Here is a 12,055-nt window from a genome sequence, read left to right as displayed (position 1 = left end):
ATATTCAGAAGTAGTTTCTGACCAGTCTTCTCCAGGCATAAACTCCTACTGAACTTGATTCTAACACATCCCTCAGTGACTATCACAAATATATATTTCTGTATTGCAAAAGTGACTCCAACTAACAACAATATTTTTATTTTACCAGAGTAATCTGGCCTGCCAAATACTTTGGAACTCAGTTCAACAATAGGTTTTCATTGGATTTTTCTCTGTATTCAATAATACAGACACAGGAAATTTGCAATCCTTCTGTTTAGGCTGTAGACTTGGTTCATATTGCAAGAACTCTCTTAGACAAAAAGACTGTTGGTGGAATTCTTATTCAAAATCTGGCAGTGGGAATAACATTTTGATAATCCAAAAACTAAGTTGCAACACAAAGCACTGAAGCACATTAGAGTGCTTTGTCTCATTCTTCCTGTTGGTGCAAACAGTTTCATGACAGAGGAACAGAATTTACAAGGCTAAGGGAGAAGGCTCCACTTTCTCACATCCCTTTCTCCACAGTTACACATGGACATGTCCTTGAAGAGTTTGAAATAAGCCAATTGACCACAAGAACTGAGTATGGTATGTTCATTTTCTGTCATCTGCATCACCAGATTCATTACATACCCACTTAGGGTCTGTTAGTAAAATAAACTGGTAATGAATGAGGGAATATGTTTTTACCAAAGAAAACAGCATAATTTTTCCCTCTGTTCTTAAAGACAACATCTTTCAAGAACTTTAAGTAAGGCACTGCTTAATTCTCCATTGGTGGTACTTTGACTACTTTAAAGCAACTAATACCAGCCACTTGAGACTACAAATACTATCTTAAACAGCAGTTCTTTACATCAATTCTTTGTATTCTATGTAACCACCACAGTCTACCATAAGGTTTTCACTCAAAAAATAAGAAAATCAAAACCAAACAAATAAAGAAAAAATTAAAACCCCCTGAACTCCTTTGTAGTTCCACAGAAGATATTTTCAAATACTATGTATTTAAATGTAGATAAAATTATGTGAAAGTAAAGCAGCAGAACTACTACATATCTAATGCATGATTATCAGTTCCCAAAATGGGTATGTAGTAGATCATGAAAAAGTTATCACATATGAAAAAGATATTTGTCTTTTTATATAAGAAGACAGCAATGCTTATTTTTTCAGTTGATTTCCTGTGATAATTACCTACATCTTCCAGGCATGCAAACAAGGAACAATATAAATCAGCTGTGATTATGCCAGTTAGGAGGATGACTACCTGGAATGAATCTGGGTAGTGAAAATGTTCAGCTTTTTCTCCAAAATTGGTGTACACTTGCGTACAAATTCTGCCCAGATGTGTGAGAGTGTAAATTCAAGGTCTTGACCTCTCATCTTTAGATATACAGCCCTTTTTGAAAGATTACTAGTCTTGCTCTTCACTTTCTGGTCCATTGTAACTATGTTCTGACTGAATTTAGCACCCCATTTTAGAAACTGTAAACCTCACTACATCTTCCAGAGGCAGGGACATGATACACTGTATACTGGTGGGGTGGAGGTAGGAATATTACATTGATCTGGTCTCACTCAAAGCCTCTTCTGTTCCCAAAGGAGAAGTTATGTGCATTATTGCAGAAAAAGAGGGAAGCTACGAAAGTTCAGCATCAGATGTGTGCTCCTAACTTTGTTGTCAGTACTTCACTCTCTTGCTTACTAGAATAATACCTTTTACCGTGAAGTTTGTTAGCAGAAAATCCAGATAAAATTAATAAAAAATAGATACTATTACTCGGAATTTCAGAAGTAACATCAACCTGGGCTGCATGAGTTAGGAGATTTCTCCCACCAAACTGCAAGTATGTTTCAGGGTTCCTACGAGGAAGGCGCAGTTTTCAAAACGGCTTCCATGCCAAGCACAGATCCTCTGAAAAGGAGTGGGAAAGCAAGATACGGCTCCGCATAATCATCACATTGTCATGGCTGGCTTCTTCTTACTTGTTTGATTAAAAAAAAAAAGTTATGTAAGGTACTTTATTGAAGTTGCAAAGTCAGATACTCAAAACCCAAAGAAATGCCAAAAATGAAGTTTGCCTATAAAATGGAAGTAATAGTATCTCAGTATATCTCTAGGTGGCTATAAGAATAACTCATGTTTGTGAAACACACAGATAAAATAGTGACAAATGTTGTAGAAAAGGTCAGAGGAAATGAATTCTTCTGTCTTCAGAGCCGAGTTTGAATAGGATGTTACCTAACATAGCGATAAAGACCAGCACTGCACAGTGAACACTGAGGCAGTAAAACAACATTGAGTGGCTGCCCATTAAAGACAGGATATCTCTCACCTAAATTTAGCTGTATAGACAGCCCACTCTAATGTCATCACGTAGACTCTATTCTCACTGAAAGGTGCAGACCTCTCCAGGGGCAATTCATATGATCCCAAGAAAGTCTTCTGAGATGAGCAGGAAGGATAACCATCCATAGCTCCTTCTATTTCTCCCTGGACTCAAGAAGATAATTAGACATCTGGCTTAAGCCACATGCCTAATTGGTAGGCAGTTAAATTGAGGTGAAATTAATCTGTCCTAAATAAACATCATCTATCCTGTGTCCTAAAGGACTGGCAAAAAACCTCAAACAAACCAAACAAACAAAAAAACCCCAGAATAAAGCCTTGTAATTTCAGGTTATTTTATGGTGTGTGTCCAAAAGACATTTCCAAAGCACAGTTTAATTCTGAAAATTTTCTAATTTTTGAAAATCAATTTTGCAGACCCTACTGTGTTGTCTTCTTATACAGTGTGCAAGTGCACTTGCATGCTACTTAATCAAAAATATAAAAGCAACCCAGTGTTTAAGACTATAGGAATCCTCCAGTCAAGGTAAAATTCTGTGAATTATCTTCTAAAAGCCTATAAATATTTCATCTCAATCGGAATTAATTATGGAAGATGTGAAAACTAAACATTACTAAAAATCATTCTCATCATTAGTTTATTTGCAAAAAAACTCTCTAATGAAAAGAAAATTAGAAGCAAGTCCCCAAAAATATTTTCAAATATGTTTTTCATACTTTTTTCTGTTTCACCAACTCTGATTTCCTCACACATTCTATATGATAGAAGGGAATCTTAATATGCACATATTTCATTTTCCTTCCAACTTCTTCCATGCTACATGGAGAGATTTTCATATGTTAGTCATCAATATCATGGTAAATATTGCAGATTCACAGATGGAAGACCCAGTACCTGACAAACCCTTTCCATAGGCTCTGCTCTAAGGAGGCAGTAATCATTCTTGGTTTTGCACAAATAACATTAATTTGATAGCACAAAGTAGAACAGACACTGTATGATGGGATGAGAATTTTTCCCCAAAATACTTTAGAATTGAGTTATAAACAAGAGAAGATTCAAGTTCATTGAAGGCTCTGCTCTGAGTGGCCATTTCTAATCACTTGGAGAACAATAAAAGCAGAATTACTATTTAGCTTTCCAAATATCCCTGTTTTCCTTAAGATATCCTCAGATATTTCACTCTGCCAAAGAAAATAGAAAAAGTCATTCCATACTGTATCAAAATAAAAGTAGATTTTGAGTCAGTAGTTTGACCAAGAAAAATTATACTCCAGGAAGGGTTATGTTATACAAAGGCTGCTTTAGCTACAAAGAAATAATTGAGGCAAACCTCTGGAAAAGGAGACATTTCTGTCACCCTTCTGAGAAAGTATGACTGCTTTGTAATACAGGGAAATCAATCATTTTCAGCAGCACCTGAATCACGCTGACCTGTCACAAGTAGTACTGCTCCAAGGAACAGACTGATACACAGCTGCCAGAATTCCAAATACAACAGCTGCTTTATGTGGGAGCCCACCCACTCAGGGATACTCCAGGAGGAAAGGAGCTTGTCTGAAACACCAGACTGAGATGCTGCTCTTAGGTTTACCCATCACTGCCTGGGGCAGCTGGAAGAGAAGAAGGAGTGGTTAACCTGCCATTACCCTTCTCGTGGAGCTTGGAACATGACTGCAAAGTTTTCTTACTGCCCTTTATTTCCTTGGAAGACACCCCCTCAAACAGCCAAAAGGCTGAGTTATTCAGCTGCCATCACTAAGCAGATCCAAAACTTTTAATGGGGAAAGGAAGTTACTCAGATCCTTCTCAGCAGACCTCCATGTCTTCCTCTGGCAAAAATAAAGTTTCCCAAAGTCGTTGGCTTTCTCCCCTTCCCAAGGGATGGAAAGCAGAAGCAACACTGAGCAAGAGGAGATTCCTGTTGCTGGGAGGAAGCGTCAGTATATGCTGATTGAGGCAGCTTTTAGGAAACCACACCTTTCCAAAGAAGTGCTCCCCCTACCCATGTATCTGAGGTAGGGCTTCCAGACCAATACCTTGCTACTGGTTTCATTTAGTGTCATCCCATTTGTCCAGCACTTGAAAGAAGATCTAGAGGGCTAAACAAAACATAATTAGACCTGGACACAGAGTTTACCATCTGGAAAAGAGCTCAGAAACAGGCTCTGATCAAGGTTTAACACCCAGAGAAAGCTGACCTTAGACAGGAGGCGTTAAGAATGTCACAGACAAAAAGAAAAAAGGTCAATTATCTGAAAGCATACAAAAATAAAGGAGAATAAGATTTCTCTAATCTCAGTTAATTCTCTTCACTGAAGACACTGCTTGAGAGCTTCTGTGATATTGAAAGGCAATGAATTGTGACATTTAGTCACCAGTTATCACAAGAACAAACAGATGCTCAAAAGCCTGGGATTGTAGCACTCTGAGGTGCTTTAGTTCCTACATAATCTGCAATTTTTTATTTGTTTGTTTGGAGCTCCTCTAACCAGAAATTGCCAAACTTGTGCTACCAGCATCTACCTCAACTGGTCTGAGTATTAAAAATGCTGTCAGACTCCCACTGTCTGAAACCAGATCCTTAATTTCCAACTCCAGTGATTCACAAGACGTTCCAATTCCTATTGGAAATAAAACCGACTAACACAGCATGAAGTTGATAAAACTGATGTGATCTACAAGTCTGATATTTCACAGCTTCCCAAAAATAGAAACAAATTGAGAGAAGCAGTACATTTTTCCAATCACGTCTTATGAATCAAAATTTTTCAGTCACTGGTTATTCAAGTTTCACATAGATATGCACTGTACTGCTAGGATATACTCCAGGGATTAACTAACCTTTCCCTGGAAACAAAACTAACACCCATGCACATCAAAATTTAGCCATCAGATAGCAACCAATGGATTTAATTCCATGTTAGGAAGACCACTGTCAAATATACTTCAGATCTGTCTGCTGAACTTTCTGATTGATGTGCAATAATGCTGTTGAAGGCTAGTAGTTCATCTTTACATTTTGCATGAAAACAGGAACATGAGGAGCAACCAGTTCCCTCTTGCAACACCTTTCAAAATTTGGATACTTATTTCTGTTGTGCTCAAATCAGAATCAAAAACCTAAAAGAATTTTTTAAAGGATCTGCATAAGTAGGCTTTCAAATTCAACCTCAAAATTCACAGACGACCTGCCTGGATGAGGATAAGGATCTCTGTAAGCACACTGCAGGTGTGGGTTATAGTCTGAGGTTTGGGAGATCTGGTCAGGTTTCTGCACTGCCTGGTTCAAAGCAGACTTTTGGAGAAGCAAAAGATTAACTCCAATTTAGAGTTGGGAGATGAACTGCACCTCCAAATCTTAGAGTAGTGCCACAACCAGCACAGTTTCTAGAAAAATAAATTACCTTTGTGCCTCCACCATTCATCTCCACCCAACAATACATTGCCAAAGTTGTTAGAACTTCATGAAAATCTCCAGGTTCAATAAAAGAGAAGGGCACATTCTTCACATAGATCCTTAAAAACCTCCAAACAGCTCCATAAAAAAAGCCTATAAAATATGCCAACACAAATCAAGTAAGTTAATCTAGTTGACAAAGAAAAGTATGAGTGGGCCAACAGAGAAGCCGAACTAGAATATATTAATTTTCTTTAGAGATATTCAGGAAGGCTGCTCCTTCCAACCCAAGAGAAACCAGAAGAATGAGGATAGAACTGACAAAATGACTGCAAAACTCATAGCTCAAAATTCTGAAAATGCCAGCAAGGCTAGACACATCACAAGATCTGCAAGCATCCAGTCAGCATGGGACCACGGGAAAACTTTGGACAAGTTTATTTTTTCATGTTTATTTGTGAACCAGAAGGAATATCTCAAAACCACAGAGAGCTGGCTAGTAAGTTTTGAGCAAAGTCTGGTAAGACATTGTTAGGCAAAAGACAACAGTGGGATGAAAATCACGCAACAAGGTCAAAGCAGCATTTATTGAGCCAGAGAGATCTAAAGTCTGCTGCAGACATCATTTGTTTATAAGGAAAGAATCAGAAAGGACAAGTAGACATTTTCTGCAATTCTATGACCAACACAACTCCAAAAGATATCAAAGTAGTAACCATAACCTAAAGTAACATTCATTTGTATTACATAAGACCCAACCAGAAATAAACAAATATGGATTTTTTAGTACAGGGTATGCTGAAGGATATGACATTATGCCTAAGTTTTAATCCAAAATAAGATTCTTTTCCTTGAGATTATAAAAGACCAATTTGATCAGAAATTGGAATTTCTCTTCCATTAGGCAATTCTGATCCATGAGCATTTGTTTCCATCTCAAGGCAGAACAAGATGTTGCAAGCTATACCTGCAATTCTTACTGAATGTGAAGTTGTGCCCTCTCTCCCTAACAAATCTCAAGGTGTCAAAATGTATTGTCAGAGCTGAAGACTAAAATGCTTCTGTTTTATGTAATGTCTCCAGGGAGATGAATCATAGAATCATAGAATCGATTGGGTTGGAAAAGACCTCCAAGATCATCGAGTCCAACCCTTGATCCAACTCTAGTTCATTTACTAGATCATGGCACCCAGCACCACATCCAATCTGTGTTTAAAAATCTCTAGGGATGGTGAATCCACCACCTCTCTGGGCAGGCCATTCCAATGCCTGATTACTCTCTCTGTAAAGAATTTTTTTCTGATATCCAACTTAAATTTCCCCTGGCAGAACTTAAGCCCGGGGCCCCTTGTTCTATTGCTGAGTGCCTGGGAGAAGAGACCAGCCCCCACCTGGCTATAACTTCCCTTCAGGTAGTTCTAGACAGTGATGAGGTCACCTCTGAGCCTCCTCTTCTCCAGGCTAAACAACCCCAGCTCCCTCAGCCTCTCCCCATAGGACTTGTGCTCCAGTCCCTTCACCAGCCTTGTTGCTCTTCTCTGGACCCGCTCCAGCATCTCAATATCCTTTCTGAACTGAGGGGCCCAGAACTGAACACAGTACTCAAGGTGTGGCCTCACCAATGCAGAGTACAGGGGAAGGATCACTTCCCTGGTCCTGCTGGTCCCGCTATTTTTGATACAGGAGAGGATCCCATTGGCCTTCTTGGCCACCTGGGCACACTGTTGGCTCATGTTGAGCTTCCTGTCAATTAGTACTCCTTTCTGCCTGGCTGCTCTCCCTCACAGTCTGGACTTTCCAACCAGACTTTGTTTCCTGTGGCTGCTGCACTGACAACACTGCCATGATACAGCACCTGAACACAGGACAAAGCACTGCCTTGTTCTGTACAGAGGACAGAACACTTCAAATAGGGCAGATGTGCCCTTTCATAGTGTTCTACAGCATTTCAGGCAGATAGACAAAAACTGGATGAAAAATATTTTCTTTGTGAAAACTCAGTGTTTCAGCCTACCAACATTTTGCTATTGATTATTCCAGTTTTGTAGAAACTAAGTTCCAGGCACCCAGATTTACAATCTTTCCCCAATATTAGTATCTACTTGCTGGTTTTAATTAACCCAGTGGTTCCAGTTAGTGCATAACATAGCAGGTGCAATATCACAAATCACAGTGTGGAAATGCTGACACATTTGAATGCAGTGAGAATTTTACCAGGATTTCATGCACAGTTTGAAAAATCAAATAAAACCCATTTAAAAAATAAGAAGGGAAAAGGCACTGTTAGAGAAAGGAGGAACAATTCATCTGCTTCTGTGTCATTTTTATAATCCTAGCTTTTGAGCTTCTGTGGCCTTATATTGATTTCCTCTGTTCTTTCTCTCCTTTTTCTTTTTAAGTTATGGAAAGTGAACACATTTAATATAAAACAGATTTTGCTTTATTTTTTCAGGTAAGCCTGTTAAAAGTAGAAAATACTTCATCTACTGCACACAGAAAAAGCGTAACATTAGGCATTTGACATTAAATCTTGGTAGATAAATATCGTCTCTATTTAATTATCTGTTCAAAATTGATAAAAGGGTAGCATCAGCTTTTGAAAGTCTCAGTAGCAAAACTCCCACTGATATTGGTGGGTCTAGGATCTCTTAAAATTTTTCTTTTTTTTTTCTTTTTGAAGAAGCAGCATCTCTTTGTGCAATAATTGGCAGCTATTTGTGTCAGTTTGGCAGATACAAAGCTGCATGGGTCTGTGGGAAATTTATGCCTCCCAACATGCCAAGCTAAATTTAAACCTGTTGCATAATATGCAGATTCATTGCCATGCATGTAATGCAGCCAAGAATATCTAAAGTTCAAGGGAAGCCAACAGGTATACAGACTAAAAAGGAGGGGTTAAATGCATTTTGAGCTTTACCACCTGGAATGAAAAGCACTGATGACTCCCTTTAATAAAACTATCCCTTCTTGCAATCACTTCAGTGAACAGACATTTTGTTCACATACCACAGTGATAAAAAGCACCACTGACGAAAATAGGAAAACAAGAAAAGACAGACTTGCTTTTTAATTTTATTAAGCTGTCACTTCAGTCCTAGCTCTGGGGACACACTGCTCTTAAGCACCTCTGAGGAGCTCAGAAGTCTGCTTTTTCATCCAAAATTACTAACTGGAAGACTTATCTCCACAATGCCCTTTTGCATTCCTTTTTTTCCCGCATCACAATATCTGTAAGAGATAGATCTCCTTTCCTGCTTGATCTTGATGACTGAAAAACCTTTCTTGTAATTCACATTTTTACTTCTGCTCTGAGCCTGAATGCAAGAAAATACAGCATGGATAGCATGCATTATCTACATGCGTTCAGAAACTTAAAATAGCAGCTTAATCCCTACAGGAATGTTATAGAAAATTTTTATTATAAATCAATTTGAATAACACAAAAAACTAAGGTTTGGTGAGGTTCCATCTTTTTGGTCTTCATCTCTAGTGCACATTCGAAAGTGAAAACTTTGAGAAACCTTGGTAGATTAGAAAGGAGAAGGGTTCAAGGATCATTTCCACTGGTTGGGCTTTTTGTTGATCTGAGTTTTTTGGGCTTTTTTATCATCTAATTGTTATCACCAAATCTTTTGTGGAGTAATTCCCTGAAGCTAACGTAGTTCTTAACCTATAACCCGACTCTCAAGTAATTGTTCATGTTCCTATTTAATTTTGAACTTAAGCCATTAAAATGCCTTTAATATTAGCAGCCAGGATGTGTTTTTAATTCACACAAAAGTATTGCAGGCACCCCATCCAAATATCATGCTTCACACAAATTATTTCCCACAGAATATATGCTTAAAAACCTAGCCTCCTGATTTTCAGTTTCAGACAAAGACAAGTCTCCTTTTGCCCTTTCAGGGCAATATATGCACAAGTCCTCTGAACAGAATATTTCTTCTCACTTTTTTTGAGATATTCTAGCCTTTCAGAAACAACACACTGGAAGATATCCCTAGTCTGCACTAATACGAGAGAGTCCATAGTGACGAAGTCAAATAATTTATTGGTATCACAAGTGCAACATGGTTGGAGAAGACAGGAGATATGAGAAAATTTTTTCCATATTCTAAACCATTCCCCATGTTTCAGTGTAGTGTGGTGCTGATGTAAGTCTATTAAGCCCTCTGATCTTGAGATCATATCAGTTTGAGTCTAGTGCTCTCTTACTTGACTTTTTGGTACTACCTGTGTCTGCCTAGATTAAACAGAACACAGAATCACCAAATAAAATGCTCAAGTTTACTTTATTAAAAAAAACTTTTAAACAAATAAGTTAAGTATTTTAATAGCAGAAAAAAAACTCAGAGATTAAATATGAGTATTTTGAAAAAAAACATCAAAAAACCCATGGAAAAATCTGGTGATTGTTCTTATTTGTTGTTATTGTTAGTTACTTCAAACCAGAGACAAGGTTGGCAGGAAAACCTAAGAGAATTAAGTCCATGGTAACATAGGTGGTGATTGGATCAAGATAAAAATAACCAGAGAGGAGGAAAAAGAGACAATTTGAAATATGAATAGTTCCAAGCACTGAGGGAGGATTCACCTGTAATTATGGTGTTTGTTCAGCCTTTTTTGAGTGTTTAGGCTTAATGTCTAGCATATCACTATATCCTTGCCATAATTAGTGTACCCATATTACTGAGCAAGAAGTTCTGACCAAAGGCAGTTTCTGCAAGTACACAACAATATGGTCTATCCATGAGCAGAGCTGGATCCAAGGAATCTGCAACTGTTTAGGACAACTTTGCAGGGCAAGCAGGCAAACGTAGGTGCATCAGCCCCTTGTTTAACTAATCAGCTGCCAAATACAACTATGGCCAACTTCAAAAATAGCTACACTAGGAAGCCTGGTGGAACGGTGACTTTGTCTCATGTAGATAAGCCCTGGAACAGACCACATGGCTGAAGTCCAGGTGTAGAAAACCCACTCAGGCACCAACATCACACAGCTAAAGCCTAACACAACACCTCCAGGAAGGCTGTAGAGGTAATTATTACGCTGCCCATGTTTTTCATAAGAGTAAGGATTCCAGAAGCCTCCTGAACAGAAACAAGATCCACCTGTTGACTTTTGCAATTTATTTCAGTTCTTTTGCTCAAGACCTGGAACAATTCAGCATTCCAGTTATTCTCTGCTCATGTTCTTCACTAACTTCCTTTGCTTTGCCCAAGATACTTGACTTGCTATTTGGTGTTCTTCCATGTGTTTGACCCACCTTTTACATGGATCAGTCAAGAAAACTTCCCTCCCAAGCAGTCCCTTATTAAAACATACCTTTCCACAGAGAAAACTCTTCTGAAACTCAAGGAACAAGTGCTTATAAAAACAACAGTCATGCAGCAAAATAGTGAAAATGTGAGACAAGTTTTTGTTTGGTACCTGCAGTTGCATTTTTCTCTCAGTAACAGCCTAGCTATCACAAAGCACAGAAGTATTTTAAGAAAAAAAATGTATCAAAGACAAAAATCCATCATAAACAGAAAGCAGGTTAAAGGAAATTAAAATTTCTCATATACTGCTATTAGGATTGCTATTTAATCACATATTTTATTCAGGTCCCTACATCTTGATCTCAGTGTCCTTCACTTGCTTCATTTTCCTGGCCTCCTGAATCAAAGCAGACAAGTTAACACCAAGTCAAGTAAGTATTCCTGACTTGTGTATCTGGCAAATAATTTATTTAACTGCTCACTAATAAGCAGAGAGAAGAGAATCTATCACTAAAATAATCTTGGAACCCTCCATCTGTTCTAGATAGCATGTTTCTGTTTAAGCAAATGCTGGGAATGAACAATTTATTTTTCTGTTTACTTGCTAACCCAAACTCTGCATATTTCATAATGATGGAAAAGCCTACCAATCTGTAACTAATCCCAGAGACCCAATAGAACATATATTTCCAAGTTGTCTACAACTTCAGAGCCAAAGCACCCTCAAAAAAACCAAGGATCAAATATCCTAAAGTGCTCTTGGTTGGGAACATCCACTGTTTTAAACTTCTAACCCTTGTGGGCAGAAAACAGAAAATTTGAGAGTCTCAACATTTGCTTTCTAGAGTTGAAGAGTTAATTACTGTGAAAAAAGTCAATAGCACAGTTTGGGTAAATGCCATCTCCTTAGTGGCTCCTTTATCAGTCCAGTTGTTTAGATTTCAGGAAAAGAAATACATGCTCAGCACCTAGCACAGTGGCCCTGACCTCCTCTGGGTCCTTTAGCACCATCCAAAAATAAATTACATATTTAATGAAATGTAGAAACTGACAC

Source organism: Pithys albifrons, chromosome 7 (genome assembly GCF_047495875.1).
Source record: "Pithys albifrons albifrons isolate INPA30051 chromosome 7, PitAlb_v1, whole genome shotgun sequence".
NCBI classification, from domain to species: domain Eukaryota; kingdom Metazoa; phylum Chordata; class Aves; order Passeriformes; family Thamnophilidae; genus Pithys; species Pithys albifrons.
Note: the sequence above shows the minus strand (reverse complement) of the source record.